Source organism: Falco naumanni, chromosome 6, assembly GCF_017639655.2.
Source record: "Falco naumanni isolate bFalNau1 chromosome 6, bFalNau1.pat, whole genome shotgun sequence".
In the NCBI taxonomy this organism is placed as follows: domain Eukaryota; kingdom Metazoa; phylum Chordata; class Aves; order Falconiformes; family Falconidae; genus Falco; species Falco naumanni.
Genome location: NC_054059.1, coordinates 57,875,567 through 57,892,767, shown reverse-complemented (window position 1 = coordinate 57,892,767; position 17,201 = coordinate 57,875,567). Strand labels below are relative to the sequence as shown.

General features: G+C 44.7%; 1 protein-coding gene and 1 non-coding gene across 3 annotated transcripts in view; one reads left to right on the top strand and one right to left on the bottom strand.

The window, feature by feature from the left end:
- Positions 1-1,469: 1,469 nt before the first annotated feature.
- TRNAE-CUC lies at positions 1,470-1,541 on the bottom strand. The gene has a single exon. It is a non-coding gene; the product is annotated as a tRNA-Glu (tRNA).
- A 2,643-nt stretch (positions 1,542-4,184) lies between these two features.
- The window catches only part of NCOA7 (nuclear receptor coactivator 7), a 98,121-nt gene continuing 85,104 nt past the window's right edge, over positions 4,185-17,201 (top strand). Inside the window, exon 1 of one of the 2 annotated variants that reach the window (XM_040597786.1) lies at positions 4,185-4,290. The gene's annotated coding sequence lies outside the window, so the exon portion shown is untranslated. Of the gene's footprint in view, positions 4,291-8,687; positions 8,837-17,201 lie in introns of those variants that run through there. The other variant, XM_040597785.1, reaches the window with a different exon arrangement.

The window sequence follows — 17,201 nt, the reverse complement described above, 5'->3', positions numbered from 1 at the left end:
GGATATTCACTACCATATGACTGTCATGCTTACAAATAAAAGCTGAGAAGGGTGGGGGGAGGCATTAATTGTTAAGGCATTTGTCTTCCAAAGCAACTGCTATGTGTACTGGGGTCCTGTTTGCCAGAAAGTAAATGGGCATCACCTGCTCATGCAAAAATAGAGAAATTTTTTTTTTTTTTGCTTTGCTCCCACACATGGCTTTTGCTTTCTTTCATTAAACTGCCTTTATCTGTCCTGCTGAGGGGGGTTGAGAGAGCAGCTGCGTGGGCACCTGGTGACCAGCCAAGGTCAGCCCACCACATGCAGGTACTGCTCCAACATGAAAAAAGAGGTCCTCCCACTGCCCCCTCTCTCACCCCAAAAATCATAGCCAGAGGTGGGAGGTGCAGGGATACAGGTAAAGAAGAGCAGCTCTTGCCGGAGCCCTGAGCACAAGTTTGGATGTGCAGCTGAAGTGCTCTGCTACAGGACAGGGCTGGGAGCTCCAGGAGGAGGAGGGGAGGCACCCACTGCTGCAGGACTGGAAGGGGCTTTAACCCATTCTTATCACCTCTTTCCTCCACACCTGCTGGGACACCCGCACCGTTTTTAGGAGCTGAGGTGTGGTGAGGGCAGGGCTTCACTGCAGGAGGGAGCAAGACAGGTGCTAATGACACAGAGGTATTAAAACTCCCTTTGCCCTCCCCATTTATTTCTTTCCACCTCCCAAAGAATATTTGGGATCTCTCTCATCCCCCTGACCATATATACAAGAACCCTGCATGGTAGGGGCTGTGCAAATACGCTGCAAAACAGTCTGTTTGGTCCTCAGGGGAGAAAGCGCCATGGAGAACTGCACCCCCCCTCATGCTAGGGTGGAGATGAAGGGGATGACAGGGGACAAACCCTCCCCACCTTCTCTGCGGGAAACAACCCTGTCAGAAAGACACGTGCACACCAGTGACAGCTAAGGGAGTCCCCAGTGCCATGGCTCAAACACTCATGACAATACCAAATGACTGTTCATCTGTGAGGGTAAAGGTGTGGGAACACCCTTAGCCAGAAAAAAACCCAAAAGAAACTGTGGTTATTTCTAAGTGCTGGCTGACAGCCTTGCCTGTGCCCCTCTCTCTAGGCAGACACTGCTCAGCAGCCCTCTGCTGACTTCCAGAAACCCTATGGATGGGCATGGGGTGTCCATAGGCAGTTTTGTGAAGGGAAGACTTCCAGACAGGTGCTGCGCACGGGGCAGGGTGCTGAGACTTTGTACACAACCTTCACGCATGATGCCTCCAAGCTGCCAAGCATATCTTAATTTTAGTTTTAACTCGCTGCTGCGCAGCTACGCCGAAGCCTCCGGCTCGCACAGCAGGCGGCCGGATGCTCCCTGAACTGTAAATGCAGAAGGACTAGGTCTGAAGGAACGCTAAAAAAACATGAAAGTCTGCGAGGCGAGGGGTGGAGATAAGAACAAGAAAAATTGAGCTTTCCCTGACCGGGAATCGAACCCGGGCCGCGGCGGTGAGAGCGCCGAATCCTAACCACTAGACCACCAGGGATGCGCTGGCATAAGCTCCATCTGCTTCGCTAAGAGCTGAGTCCAATAACCACACCCGTTCCCTGCCGCGCTACCCTGCTGGCTGGTCTTCTTCGTGCTCCCGCCTTCTGGGCAGTACCAAGTCCCGGAAGCATTGTGTGTAGGGAGGGACGTACCGTTCCACCCTACGGAAGGGGGCGGGCGGTGGGGTGGCGAGGAGAGGGGGCGCCTCAAGCGAGGCGGGTGAGGGGGCATCGTTGGAGGAGGCAGGGGGGATAGCAGGGGGAAGGCCGGGCGGGACAGGGCCTCAGGCCCTGCGGTCAGTCCGGCGGTACGGGAGCGGGAGCAAGTGTGCTCCGCACAGCGCGGGAGGCGAGGGCTGCGCGGCCCGGGCTAGAGGGTGGCTCGTTAGGAGGAAGGCTCCGGCGTGTGCGGCGACCGGGGCTCCCTTCTCCCGCAGCCCCAGGCCGCTGGGCTTGTGGCCGCCCCCGGCGGGAGCGGGGCTGAGCGAGGTTATTTTTCGCGCATTTCGTGTTGCCCGTTCACGCTGTGCCTCACAAGACGGTCTCCCTGCGGGATGTTGCTGTAGCGGCTCCAGGCAGGGCCTCGTCAGCCAAGCGCTCCGCGCCGCAAAGCCCGGCCGGCGGCTGCCGCGAGGGGCGGGACGCGCGCGCTGGTGGCGCTTCCCGCCGCGCGGTCCCGGCGGCCCCTCGGGCAGGCTGCGGCGACAGCGACCGCAGCTGCGCCGGTTTTCGGTGTGGGGTCTGCAGGGGAGAGCCGATCGCCTCGAGTGGGAGCCTGTGGCTCCGCAGAGGTAAACGGGGTTGGCGGTTGGCTTGGCTTGCCTTGCGCTGCCAGGGCCTTCCCACGCGGCGGGGAGGGGTCTGTGGCTTGGCTGCTCTCGGTAAGGTTGCTGTGAGAGGGGTGAAGGCTCTGCCATCGATGCAGATGACATCTGCATAAGTGCTTTTTCTTCCGGTGCCTTGATTTCATTAGCAAAGTAGATCTGCAAGCTGTACTGGCAAAAGTAATTTTTCCTGTTTAAGCAATGTCCGTAATATAAGAGGGTTTGTTCTATGCAAGCAGATTTCTCTAGTTCTCAAACCCTCTGCCTCTGAAGTGCACTATATGAGAAACCTTTTCCATGTTAAGATAGGTAAGCTTCAGACTGTATGCTTGCGGACTCTGCAAATACACAGTAGCTGATCTTTGAAAGCTTTAGAGTCCAAAAGCAAACCTGGGGAGACCACTTTCCTCACGGATGTACTCAGGAGGTTTGATGTTTGATTTCTGCCTCACCAGAGTCCCTGTTCAGCCAGTGGTTTATTTCATCCCAAACCCTTCATGGCAGCAGGCTTGAACAAATTGTCTATCCTGATTACAATGGAGCTTGCTTTTGTCAAAATCGAGCAATTTTACTGGGCAGTGAGGTAGATAACTTAAAAAAATGTGAAGTTACCATAAGGCCCTGCTAGATACAGTCTGTCTTATATACTGTAAGAACTGCATTTCACATGTATATATTAATAGCACCTTCTTTGGTAAGACCAAGGTATTTCAGGCCTTGAGGAGACAAAGCTGTGGAGCACTGGAGGCAGAACACAGCTCAAAATGAGACACCACCGTGTCCTGAGGCCATTGCAAAGAGGGGGATGTGCTTATGTGAGAGAGGTCACCTGGTCCCAGAAGGTAGCTTTGCCCCTTGAAGAGAAAGGCAAAGTGGGACCTGGCTTCCTGCAACTCAGAACCTACCAGGAACACCAACTAAATATTAAGGTGGCTCTATACTGCAGAAACTGAACTACCTTTAAAGGAGTTTGCATGCTTCACTAGGTCCACAGTGTCATATTTAAAAGCATAGGCTTCTCCACCCTGGGGGCTTCTCAGGTGGGTTTTGAGGGGTACTGATTTCAGTGCTTCTGTGGCTGTGATGCTAGGAGTGCTTGAGACAGGTAGGTTATAACTAAGGTAGGTCCACCCACATCAGCTGCATTTGCAGTGTTGCAGATGTGTGTTACAGAAGGGTTGTTGCCATTGTTTGTTCTTAAAGTGCCTCCGTTGTGTGATACCTCAGAGGAAGGTGGGGTGCACCCCCTGATTCTTAAGCTGCCTGAGTGACAGAGATTAAATATTCTCTCCAACAATTTCAGAAAAGTAGCTGAGCCTATGAAAGACAGGATCTCGTGGCTGATGGCAGGGCAGGCAAATGTGTTTTGTCCATGCCTTAGGAAGCTGTTAGATGTAGAAACAAATAATTTTTGCTCTGTTATGCTTGACAATTATCAAGTTATTTTCAAGATGTGTAATATACTAAATTTCTATTGAGCAGTGAAAGGTTTGTTGATTACAGCTGTGAGAGTAATGAAAACTCTAATGTGTGTACTAGAGAAGTTTTACTGAAATAAGTATTTTCCTGGATGTGATCTATGGTTGTGGGGGGCAGGGGGCTGACCACTAGACCACCAGGAAAGTAGCATTGAGAGTCATATGAGGTATAGTTATTTTTAGAAAAAATCTTTCTTTTCTGTACAAGTCATGTGCACTGACAAAAGATTATGCCTCTTCTCTAACTTCCTATATCCAATAGAGAAATGCTTCAGTGAAACTGTCAGCAATTCAGCCTCCTGCCAGTGCAGAAGCAGCCAGTGCCTGTGCCTGCATCCCTTTCTATGCTAGCTGAAGAAGAATGATCTTCCCAAAAGTGCCAGGGAAGGAATGTCAGAGGCTGATGTTTCTTTTCACTTAACGGAACAGTGTGTCAGTGAAACCAAGTGAGTAACATTCAACATTAGAGGTACTGTACCCCAGCTTTCACAGTTTGGTATGCAAAGCTGAATTTTGGAACCTGAAAAAAATCTGAGTGATTGCTTTAGATACAAGCTAAATTAAAGCATGCGATTAACTTGTCTGTTCCATATTAATATATTGCATATTATTACTTTAATTTGCCGTGTTAATTGATGTGTGATAGTAGGCTTACTGTGTAAAAATGAGTAAGAATGACATCAATGTGCTAATTTACTGAAAGTGTATTATTTAGGTATGTTTCTGCTATAAAATGGTAAGTAAAAATTGTCTTTAGTACTTGGGGTACATGCTTCAGCAGCAGTGAAAATCCTTGATTTGCACAGAAACTGTAAATAGTATTTATAAGCATGTGTAATGTGTACATTTATCACTCTTCTCTTTCCTCAAATGTATATTTGATCTGGAAAATCTTGACATCAGCTTTTTTTGCTTTAAGTTAACCTGACTTAAAGTGTACATCATCCCAGTTTCAAGGGGTTGGAGAGGAGAGGGAAGGAAAAGATGATGCACAGTCTTTTGCTATTTTATGTTTAATTTCCATGCATGGTCAGAATGGTTACTCAACTGTTAGATTATAATGATTTTCTGGAGGAATAAATACTATTTTATTTTATATTTCTTATATCTGTTTTCACCATAATACTGTTTCTATGTAAATAATCTAAGGAAAAAAAAATCTTGAAAGGCGTTGTCCAAATGTTACAGCAGTTCTGATACTCCTAGCTCCGACATCATGTTCCAAGCTGTAGAGTGACTTGCTCTCTCTTCTTGTAGTTTAAGTTAAATAGGGCTAGGGGGCAGCATGTGAGAATTTGCAGTGTCATGTCTTAATACTGTGCGCACTAGTCATTTAGTATTTACAGAAAATATTTTAAAGATCCTGAAGAAAAGTGGGGGAGTTACCAGCAATTATTTTTATAAATACTTTTACAATTTTTTGTATTGTTTTCCTTGATCTTCTGTTCTTCCTCTGACACCGTATTTGATCCAGGAAAACCTGTGTCAGCTTTTTTTCTCTTAGCCGGTGTTGAAATGCACATGATTCTGGAGTTTGGGTTAAGGTATGGTGGCGGGGAGTTTCATCTAGTGTCCACTGAGCTCAACCAGATACCATAGTTGAAACAAATACGACTTTTTTATCACCTGTCAATGTAACTCAGCAAATTCCTTTTCTTTTACAGTCTTTCTTCTGCAGAGCATTTTGGAAGCAGCTTTTGGTCTGCTCTACCAGACAGTAGAAATGGGTGCACAGAATCAGTTATTAGGGGAGAACTTCTTATGAAAGTTTCAAGCTGTGGTTTCTTTCTCTTTCATTTTTGTGAAACTTGTAGAAATTTTCAATACCTCTTTTTTAATTTTATTTGAATTTCATCAAATGATGAAATTAATTTTAAATTGAGTTATATCTAGACAATCAATTCAAAGTTACAGGGTTAGTTGGGGACACTCAGAAAAATCATCATTACATAAACTGAAGAAACCAGGCTAAAAATAGCAATGTATTGTTACAGAAGTCAACCCCTAGTGCATGGTAGGATCAAGCAGAGCCTCAATTATGAATAAAAGTCTGCCTGCGTGAAACCTATTTTGTGACTGCTTCACGGTGAATAATTGTAAGAGTAATTGGGGAAAACCAGGATGACTGCTAATCAAAAAAGAAAAGATTGGCGTCACCTTTATTTTTATATCTTTTAAAAACAGGACTGTTACAGTATTCAAGCTCATCAGCGTAATTCTTTATGGCAGGTTGTATTTCTTAAATGAGCTGTAAGGTAACAGTTGCCAATGTTAAAAAAAATAATTGCATGAACCACACATAGGCAATACAATATTTATTTCTGATATTAGTGTAAGCTGATCTGAGTGCGGGCCATGAACATACTGTACCTGTGACAAGTTTTTTTTCTCTGTAATGTATGCAGCTCTATTAATATACGCTGAAGTGTGTATTATGGAAGATCAAAACCCATTCAAACATTGTACTTAAGTATCCCAAGTTTGTTCTGTCTTCCATGTGTTACTATGCATGGGAGTTTTTATGAGAAATCTTTTTCTAGGGTAAAAAAGTCACAATTTGGAAGTGATTCAAACAGCAAACTTGCATTTTTATCTCCATCAAAATAGTGCAATCAGTGATAAAACAAATTTGCCCAATCCTGAAATGAGTCACTGACATGACTCATTTTTTCTATATTTTCCTAGGTAAAATATTTTCCTAGGTAAAGATATTCTAAGCATTGATAGCACAAAGACACAGTGAGTTAAACAGTGTTAGGTAATTTGTATTCAAATTAATTGCCATGGAATGTATTGCCACGGGAAAGAGAAAACCACTCAGACTGTCTTCTATCCTCTATGCTGTAGACATCAAAACTAAATTTTATTTCAGAGGTTTTATTTCAAGTGTGATGTGTGTGTATATCTATCTATCTATCTCACGTTCATCGTTGTAATGTCAGGCATGACCTCTTACTTCCAGACTGAGTAAAATAAAGTGATACAATTGCATCCCACTCGCACAGTGTCTTCTAATGACATGAAGTCTGTGGGCTGAGCTCCAGGCAGTAACCCAAAGTGTCATAACCACAGCTTGTATGATGCTTCTGTTCCAGTCCAAGCCTGCTTATTCTGCTGCTCTGACAGGAGTTCGAGTGATTTCTTCCTCATGCCAGTAGGCTAGAATATGTATTTGAAATGCTTGGGGCAATGTAAATACTGTAGAAACACATAGTTTCTTTGTCTGCTCTATGGAATCTGTGCGTTGCCGTCATAGAGCTTTCTACACAATACAATAGAGGTGACTGTGCTTGGAATTAGATGGATGGTGAACTGGTACGTTAGGACAGATACACCTTTTTCTGGAACTCAAGTAAGGTGTTAGTCACTGTCATTGTTGTGCAGGTTCAGCTAAGAAATAAATAGGGTTTCCACCACTCTGATGAATAGGGCTGCATATCTTCTGCGATTTGGCAAAAGAAGTCAGGTAAATGGTACTATTTTAGGTCTACAGTTTTCTTCTTTTTTTTCCCGTTTTGTTATCTAAACAGTGCTGGAGCAGTAACTGAGAGCAGGGCGTCGTTTTTCTGTGTTGTGCTAGAGAACCCTCATGCCAGTGAGGTCTTTTGAGATTTTAGCCAATGTAACTTCGGGTTTGCCCATCTTTTGCCCGAGTAATAATGCACATATAAGATGTCGTAACTGCAGTATGCTTTCAAAACATATCCTCTAAGCAGGAGACTACATTTTAAAGAAAATCTGTGCCTTGTAAACTGTTTTGGAAAAAAAAATCAGATGCAAACTTCAATTTTAGCTGGAAGTACTGCAGCAAATTCAGTGGAGAAGTCAAGGCAGTTACTGTCCCACTACTGACACTGCATGGCAGAAAGCATATGCTACGAGTAGGGTGATGGTAGTGTATGGCTGCGTGTCCATAGTGGAGTTGCATTTGGTCCTGAAAACAGCACATACGATTTTTAAATGGTCTTTAAGCGGCTGTTAGATTAAAAAGTAAGCCTCTAACAAATACCTTTATTACTTAGTACTTGTCAGATTTATAACGTTATATTGACTAAAAAAAAATATAAATTATTCTTGATACACCAGTGTACCACTTGCTATTTTATCTTGGCAGACTTTCTTAGCATCTGTGTGTATATGTGTATGTATACACTTTGTGTTACTTGAAGTTTTTATTTATGTGGGTATCTACCTGTCTTCAGGCTTTTGTCTTGCAGAATGTGGCACTGAATGATGTTACAATACCTTTTAGGCCTTTCCCTAAGCTTTCCAGTCTTTTCAGAGCTGATCACTGACTGAAGGAGGGAATGGGAAGCCAGATCTTGTTTAGGCTAGCTGCCAACATCTAGAAGGGTTACCTGGAGTCACCTCAGGGAAGGGAATGGAGTTTCTGGTAACTGTAGTGGGTTTGGTTTTTTGGGGTTGGCTGAAGAAGCCTGCATGCTGGCACTGTGGAAGAAGCAGCAGATAAAGCTTCCAGGCGTTTGCCGTAGATCTAAAGGCTTTGGTTAACCTCAGTTTCCCAAATCGGTTCTTTTCTTTTAGTACTTGCCCTTGAAAAAACGCCTCCCTGGCGGCCGGGCCCGGCACTTGGGCTTTATAAAGAAATACGCCGTACCGGGCCCTCCGCTGGGCCCGGAGACCGACCCCCTCCCCAGGCCAGGGCCTGCCGGCGCTGCGGCGGCCTGGGGGAAGCGCGCCCGCCTCTCCCGCCCAGCGCCCCGGTGCGGGCCCGCTCCTGCAGCCGCCGGCCCCCAACCCGGCGCGACCGCGACCCGCCGCGGCCAGGGCGGCAGGGCGGGGCCGAGCGGGAGGCGGGGTCGGCGGGGCGGGGCCGCGGGCCGGGCCGGGGTGGAGCGGCCTGGCTGTCGCGGCTCTGGCCGAGCGGGGAGCGCTGCAGCCGGCGCTCCCGCAGCGACCTGCTGCCGCCGTCCGGCAGCGGGGCCTGGGCGCCGCGCCGCGGGGCCGCCATGCCGCCCGCCCGCCCTGCAGGTGCGCGCCGCGGGGGAGGGCGCGTTGCTTTCCTGTTTACGCCGTGGCGAAGGAAGGCGGGGGGCGGGCGCGACTGCTCGGCCACGGCTTTGTTCCCGGGCGGGGACCGGGCGGGGAGCCGAGCGCCGGCGGGGCGGGGGCGCGGAGGAGCCGCTTGCCTGCGCGCTTGTTTGTCAGGGGCAGCCCGGCGGCGCGGGAGGTGAGGGGCGGCCGCGCGCCTGATGCGTTTCCGCCGGTGCGTGCGGGGCCGGGGGCGCGGGGCGGCCGCCGTGACCCGCCTGCGGTGACGGTGACGGTGACCCGCCCGCCGCGCCGTGCCTGCGAGCCCCGGGTGCCGCCGCTGCGGCCGCCTGTAGCCAGCCGGCACAGCTGCGTGGGTCGCTTTGCTGGCTTTCACGGCTTCAAGCCTCGTTTATTTCCTCCCTCCCCGGATCTTGGCTGATTTACTGGAATGTTCCAGGCTCTCTATATATTAATTTATAGTCTCAGGTTGTCATGATTATGAAGTGCTGCCGGGTGCCAGAGCTGTGTTAGTAACTGGGTTTTGTTTCCTTAATTCGTGCAGCGTACTTTCCTCCCTGTACGTCGTCATACAGTGCTTCAGAGTTGTTTTTTGGCTGGAGGGGCTTACCTGTGCGGGTGATGTGTGTGCCGTACTGTGGGGCTAAAGGATGCAGTAACTATTTGTCCTCTAGGTGATGAAATAAGATGATGAACACTTCGGCTTAGTAACAGGCTTTTACCATGTGTTTACTTTATATGCCACAATTACTGTTCTCCCATTAAGTAGTCATACATCGCTTGTATTAATGCATAATGATGGACTTTTAAGACTGGTAGCTGCCCATTAATCGATTATGGTTTGCCTCAAATGTTGTGACCCAGAGTAAGGGCCTGTGTTTGGATGACACTTAAAGTGCATATTGATGACTTTTCGGAGTATGTTGTATCAGCAAGTGTTTACATAGCATGGGAATCATATTTTCATAATATTCTTTGTGATGTGTATGCATGCACACACAGAGTTCAGAAAATTAATGGAGAAGGCAATAGAAAATGCCAAGAAAAGTATGTGTGCATATATATATTCTATGAATGAAAATTACTTTATCAGAAGTCTATGTCTTTAATGTAAGTCAGGGTTAAAAATATCTGAGTTCTAGTGCATTTCAGGCTGATATATTTCATCTGTTTACCAGGAAAATGCTCATAAATGTATACAGAATATTTTAAGGATCTAAACAGGATGTAATGTTGGTCCTGTGAAGAGCTGTATTGAAGCTGATGGGACTGCTTGTAGAAAAATCAGTCTGATTGTTTTCTCCCTCCCCTCTTTTTTTTTTTTTTTTTTTTTTTTTGAATAATGGATCAAAATCTTGGGCTTGGAGTGAAAACCTGTGCTTCAATTAAATTCAGTACCTTTTATCTTGTTCTGTATTTTGTTATGAAAAAAAAACCACTTCTAGAAAACCTGATTTGTCTTAAGTCAGTTGCGAGGCACAGTCTCTAAGTCTCACGCCTTGCTGTTGCCCAGTGTCCTGTTCTCACTGCACCAGTGGTCAGGCTCCCATTTTGGGTTCGTCATGTCAACTGCTGAAATGATAAGTGGTTCCCTTTGGAGTTGAAGTGACTTGGAATTGATTTAAGCAGTCTTTGTCTTATATAGGAACACAGCTTTGTTGCTTTCTGTATCTGGGATTTTGAAAGAGAAGGGTAAAGTTGGCTGGGGATTGACTGTAGTAAATATTTGACTAGCTTATGGTCCTGACTTCAGTGGACAGTTTGCAAATCACTTACAGTGTTAGGGAATAAATCCCTCTATTCAAATAGAGGTGAATTCATTAGAGAGTGATTTGGGTTGGAGAATAACATTTCTTCAAAAAGGTTAACAACACTCTAAGAATCCTATAGATGGGTACTGCAGCTAGAGTGGCTTCCTGCAGTCACCCATACAAGTGAGTGTTTCAAAGGTGGGGAAATCAGTGTGACCCTCTGCAGCGTGATGTAACACAAGAAATTACTGCTCCAGGCAGCTGGAGATGTTTGCAAATTATAATTGTGATGGAAATGAAGAGTGAAGGGACTCGGTTTTCCTTTCTTTCCAGCGGCATTGAAGGAAAGCTGGAACATAACCAATATCAAGAAAAATGGTATAACTCCCTGTCTGGCACCTGGCTTGTGCCCTCTGTGTCTTGGCAGGTGCCAGATGCAGCAGCAGACAGTCGTGGCCTTCAGCTCTACTGGCAAGGTGCATCTAGTATCATCACCCAACAAGCAGCAGACTGACAAATCTCTTCTTCCTTGTGATCAATAAGCCAAAAAGGTCTAAGTCTTTACAGGTGCAGCTCTTGTTTTAGTGAGGTATCTGCTCACTGGTGTAGTTATTGATGGTGGGGATGGCTTTTTGCCACAAAGTTAGTGGTTTCTCACTCCCTGCTGTGAGGGAGCTGGGCCTCGGGATCTGCACCCTCGTGGAGGAAAATGTACAAGTCATGCTGCTGCTGTTGCAAGTTTGTCCTGGGGCTTAAGATCACTTTCCCCAAAAGAGGAAACAATGCTGTAGTTGAGGAGTGGAGTCAGCATTAAGAGCGCTTACTTAGGTGGCCAACTTTGACCAGGAAGAAGAGCAGGGTAGGAGAAACAAGTTTTCATATTTTTTCTTATTTTTCTAAATCTGACTGGTTTCCGTATTCCTGTGTCATTTTTCCCTTGCCAGTTTCATGAAATGGTGAGGCAGTGACGAAATTCACAGCAAGCTAGAGGGATTGTATTTCCCCCACAAACATAGTGTTTCAAATAGATATATTAAACACATACATGGGAGTGTTTTTTTTCTTCCTCGCCTTTTCTTTGCAAACCCTTCTGATTGTAGGTGGAAAGTTATACTTCTTTGTTCTTGATCAAGATGTCAAGTGGGTATGAGCAGCTGTGCCACTGCTGGAAGGTGTCTGTTATGAACTGTTTGTTCAGTTTAGGGGTGGGTAGTGCGCTGCAGCAGAGCAAGGCGCTGTGGGTGTGTATCTGCAGTCTCTCCTTGCTTGCCTGCAAGGGGAGGGTGCAGTCAGGCTTCGTGGGATCTGTTAGTACCTCCCAATGGGTTGCAATGCAGAAGATAGTAGTAAAGTGCCAAGAAAGGTGAGTGACTCCAGGTGCAATGCTTTGCTCTTGCACTTGTGCTGCTCCCAGTCTCTGATGAGTCTTGGTGAAATAGTACCAGTACTTCAGCTTGGTACCATATAGCGTCCTAGTGACATGCCTGTAGTTACTTGAGACTTAATTACTTGTCATGGATCCACAGTTTATCCTTTAGGAAGACTTCTGGCTTCAACTTGGAGGTCTCAATGGATAGAGTACTTATCATAATCTTAATAAGCATTTCTGATTGTTATTTATCTTGTTTTTAAGATGCGAGCTGTGCTTTCTGTTGCGTGTTTCAGACTCCATCTGTTGTCATGTTATGGCCTTGTCAGCTAGATGAAGCTGTTCCCTGCTCTCAGTTATTCTGTACCCTGTAGTACTCATGTTGTAATGAAGCATTAGGCCTCCTCTTTGATATGCTACGTGTCGATCCCACTGAGGTGCCATTTTTTTTTCTTTTGTAGCCTTTGTTATGGCTACTATGTGTGTTTTACAGGGTGGTTTTTTTTTAAACATCCCATTTGAAATGCAAGCTGTATGATTACCAATCATATTTAAGATACAGTAATATCAACCTGGTTAACAGGAACAGAAAACATCCAAGTTGATCAGGGAAGTTATACCTGATTATACAGGCAACATTTGCATTTACCTTTTGGTTACAGTGTTAAATTAGGATTTGTTTATGTTTAATTCTGTGTTCACTTAGCAGGACTTAAAAGCCTTTTATTAATAGTGCCTAATTTGTAGGAAGGAAAATTTCTTACAGTAGTCTCACTCATTAGTGGCTGACTTTGGGATCTTCCCATAGTGTTTCTGTAGATACCTGAGAGCCATTTCCCCAAAATCTAAGACTCCCCAAGCAGAAAAGAGCTGTCCTAGTGTACCAGTTAGAGGAAATCACAGCTTTGTTTTACAGAAGTTCACAGTGAGAGCTACTGTTTCCTTGAACTCAGCCTTATCTGAAGAAAAGGTGATTTATTCCCTGACTCATTTTTCAAGTAAATTTAACCTTTTCTAACAGTGATTTCTCTATCTGCCACTACTCCTGTCTGGTTTTTTCTGCTTTCTCTCCCACATACCATCTGTCTTATTTCTGGTTTCTTTTCTTTTGAAATACTCTAAGCTAATGCAGCACATAGAAAAGAAGTATGAATATTTATAAACCATCACTGCCACCTTGTTCTGAGGGGAAGAGGTATGGATAGCTTCCTGCCAAGTCAGGTGATGCTGGGATTGCAGAAACCAATTGGGATCTGCCTACTTGGATTACTTGGAGGGGATGCTACAAGGAACAACTCAGTATGGTCAGCGGTTCAGCAGTGTTTGCATGCTGTGTCAGTAGTCGTTGTGCATGAGTAACATAGTAGGCAGCTGTAGTTAACTGTCTTGTGGTCAAGTAATGCCCCAGTCTGGTGGCAAGGGCTTTATTTTACTGTCGCCTTAAGCAGCAGCATTTCTGTATGCTTTGTAAGTAGCTGTACTGATGCCAAAGACCTGGACACTTCTGATAAAGCTGGGTATAATACTGTATGCAGGTTTTGGTAGCTGTTACAAACTCAGCAAATGTTTGTAGGCCATAGAGTGGCTTGAGTTTTTCCTTTATACTTCTCACTTTGTCACAAAGGCTCAGATAATTCAGAGAAGCACTGAAGAGTAGAATAATTTTACACATTATTTGTATGAGATTTAGCATATATATTAAAAAGAAATTCTTCACTTGTAACATATAAGCAATGTTTGACTGTTTGTACTCACTTTTTTTTCCATCCTGGTTGCTGATCAAACCTTCTGCAGTGAAGCTGCTGAAGACTGAAAGGTTAAAGGTAGGAGCAGTGATAACCCATGATGTAAAATTCAGGCAGTTGCGTTTGTCCCAGCTCTAAATGCTTCTGAAACGCAGGTGCTGTCTGGTAGATGTGTGGTGTGAGTGGTAACATCCTGGTGAGAATGGGTGGAGAACTGAGGAGATAAAACTTTGACTGTTACTTTGTTACAGAACACTGTGCTGAAGCTGCCCAGGTATGTGGTGAAAGATTGACTTTGCCCGCTTGTAAGCGAGTCACTTGTGCAGATATGGCCCAAATGATTAACAGCTATGCAACAGCTGATGAACATGAAAGTCCCCTTGCCACCCAGATATGTGAGGTCAAGTAGCAAACAGCCTGAGTAGTCATCAGAGCATTAGGAGACTAATTGAGAACCACAGAGGAATGAGACCGGTGGCTTTCTGCCAGTGCAGTAAGTTGTTCTCCAGTCCTTGTGCTTAGGTATCAGCTGAAGAAATTTCATTTGATTGACAAGTAATTTGTTTTTTGGGTGGATTTTTTGGTGTTGTTGTTGGTTTTTTTTAGCGTATGATGCTGAGCTGTGTTCATTAGGTGGGCCTTGCTGTTAGGGGTGAGTAGATGGTGGGAGGTGGTTTTCATTATCACATCACTGTACAGAGGCTAGGCAAGAACTTCCAGTGACATCTACATTTGTGTCCTGCTACAGCCATGCATACAGGATGGAAAGTAAAACCTTCTGTGTTGGGCTAGTGCTGTTGTGGTTGCTCATTGGGGCACATTTGTTTCCTTACCTGCAGGAATTCTGGATTCCTTAAAATTGAGATCTGCTGCTAGCTGATCAATCAGTGGATGAATTGTTAAGTGGGTTATTTGTTTTGAAAATTGGATTCCCCTTTGTGATGCATAATTTCTGTTAGTACAAGTAACACATTGGTTGTCATGAAAAGAGCTGGAGATTACATTTTTTTCTCTTGCTCTGTTGACACTGTGCACTTAACCCTATTGTGTGAGTATTAAGTTTGTGTTTTGTCAACTAGTTGTGTCCTTTCCTGAGCCCTGCTCTGGTAGTTCCCAGTCCCAGGCTGAGCCTGGCAGGTTTTATGGGTGGAGGACTAGAAACTACTCTTGAGACCATAATGGTTCAGCAAGTACAAGAAATCCAGGATCTTCTAAGGGAGGGTGGGAAGAGCAAGTAATGTGAGCCCCAGGAAACAACCAGACCTTAAGCAGTGGTGTGTGTTGGAGAGTTCTGGGCTCCGTGGATGGCGAGCTGTGGAAAAACACTGTGCCCAGGAGAGTGGTTCCTAGCCTTTCCGCTCAACCTGGAGCGCGCTTCCAATTAAGCTTGTGAGAAGAGCAAGGAAGGCACATTCCCTTCCTTGTTTTCCTCCTGGGAAGGAAATGTGGACCCAAACCTGGCAGAGCAGGGACATGCTCTTGCAGAATGGAGCCCCACTCCACTAGGAGCGAGCCACAACTGAACAGTGCTGTGGGCAGTCTGTGCAAGTGCCAGCAGAAAGCAAAAGGAAAGCTGGTGGAGCTAAGGGGCTGCCTGTAGCATCAAACCTGATTTTAAGTTGATTCTGAGGAAAAGTGTATTTCTTTGTTCATGGTAACTGTAACATGTTCATTTTGTCATGTAGACCAGGGTAGGATTTAAGATTTAAGGGCTTCAAGTTACAGAATATTTTTTTTGGCAAAAATATTGTCATCCCTCAGTATATGGTAACAAGCCTTTGAAAGTCTCTCTTATGGCTGTGGGTTTTTTGGGTTTTGGTGAGGTTTTTTTTAGCATCAAGAAAGTTTGTAAACAATCAAACTTTCTTGGATGTCAGTGAAATCAGGACTTCACCTTCAGTCCTGACTGCAGTTTTCAGCTCTTAACTGCTTTACAGTCAGCATTATATTGCACTTAAAAAGCTTTACCTGGTACTGTAATTTGTAACTGTTGTTTAAGTTTGTATTTCTTCTTCATTCCATGTACGATTTGTTGTGAATTCTGTGATGAAAGAGCTGTGGATGGTTATTACTGAAAGGCTCTAGGATGACAGGATACTGTGTTACAAATTGGAATTTACTTTATGTGGCCTTGAAACATCTCTTTCTTCCTGCTTCTCTTCACTTTTGTTTTTTGCCTTTTACTTCACTAAGTCCAGCAAGCAGCTCAGAAAAGCAGTTTTGACCTGTGGAAATGAGTGCCAGGTCTTACGTACTTATTAGGTTAGCCCAGCTATGTGTTTGAGAATGGAAGTGTGCATTTTTGTCCTAGGTCTTGCAGTAGTTATTGTTGAGAATATGAATCTAGCTGTGGGGTAATGCACTTCCCACAGGTTATGTGTCAGTCCATTTTAACTACAAATCACTAATGCACCTAGACAAGGGTAAGTGTAAGCTGCTTTTCCTATCCTTTTTTAAAGGTGTAAGTCTCAACGCAGCTTGGACAGATTTTCAGAGCAACTGTGAAAAAGTGTGGATTGCTGTCTGCAACTGAATTTTAAGTTTTAACACCAAAACTCAAATCGCTACAGCCCATCACAAAAAGAGACTGTAACATGGACCAAAAAAGTCAACCAAAACTTGTTAATGCATTGTTTTGGCTGGCTTGAACTTGAGGAAGGGCAAGCAATTACTTTGATGTAGCTAAGACAAGGTTTTGTTTGAAACGTATTGGGCAGTCTGAAACACTTGCCATTACCAGCTATTTCAGGCATAATTTGTGGTGAATGGAAAGTTTGCAGCTTTTATCTTTGGGCCCCAATTGTGCAGAACTGGTAGGAGTACTGCATAACTCATGTGAGTAGTCTGTCTGAATGCGCTTGGTACATGAGTAGAGAGTTCAGTGATGTTCCAGTACCTGGTGATGTGGCAGAGATGGCATTCCATGAAAATGTGGCACTGGGGGACTTGAAGCTATTTGTAAAATTAGGTCAAATGTTGTGATGTTTCTTTTTGATGAGGGGGAGGAAAAAAAAATCTAGATTCAGAAATGCTGAACTATGTTGATACTGTCAATATATTATGTTTTGAGTTTTAGTTTTAAAATCAGCTTGTTTTGTTCAACAAGAGCACCTTGGTTCAATAATAATGTTTAAAGCGCTTGAGTAATCTGAAAATAAAATATATACTGTTGTTACTTCACCAGAAAATTTCTACATTTCCGTATTTTATGCAACAGTACTTAACCTTAATTCAAGTGTATTTTTAACTTTTTTTAAAAAAAATAAGACCTGAACCATCTCACTGACTGAACACATCCAGAGTGAGCAAATAAAAGTCCAGATTAGATACGCTGAGGAAAGGGTAGCATATAGCTGTTTTATATGAATGGTTCTGTTGTCCTGTCTTTTCTACATGCATAGAAATAGATCGCTAACTATTTACCTGACTAATTTTGAGCAGACACTTAGTTGTGCACACACTTCTGTGTTCTGTTAGAA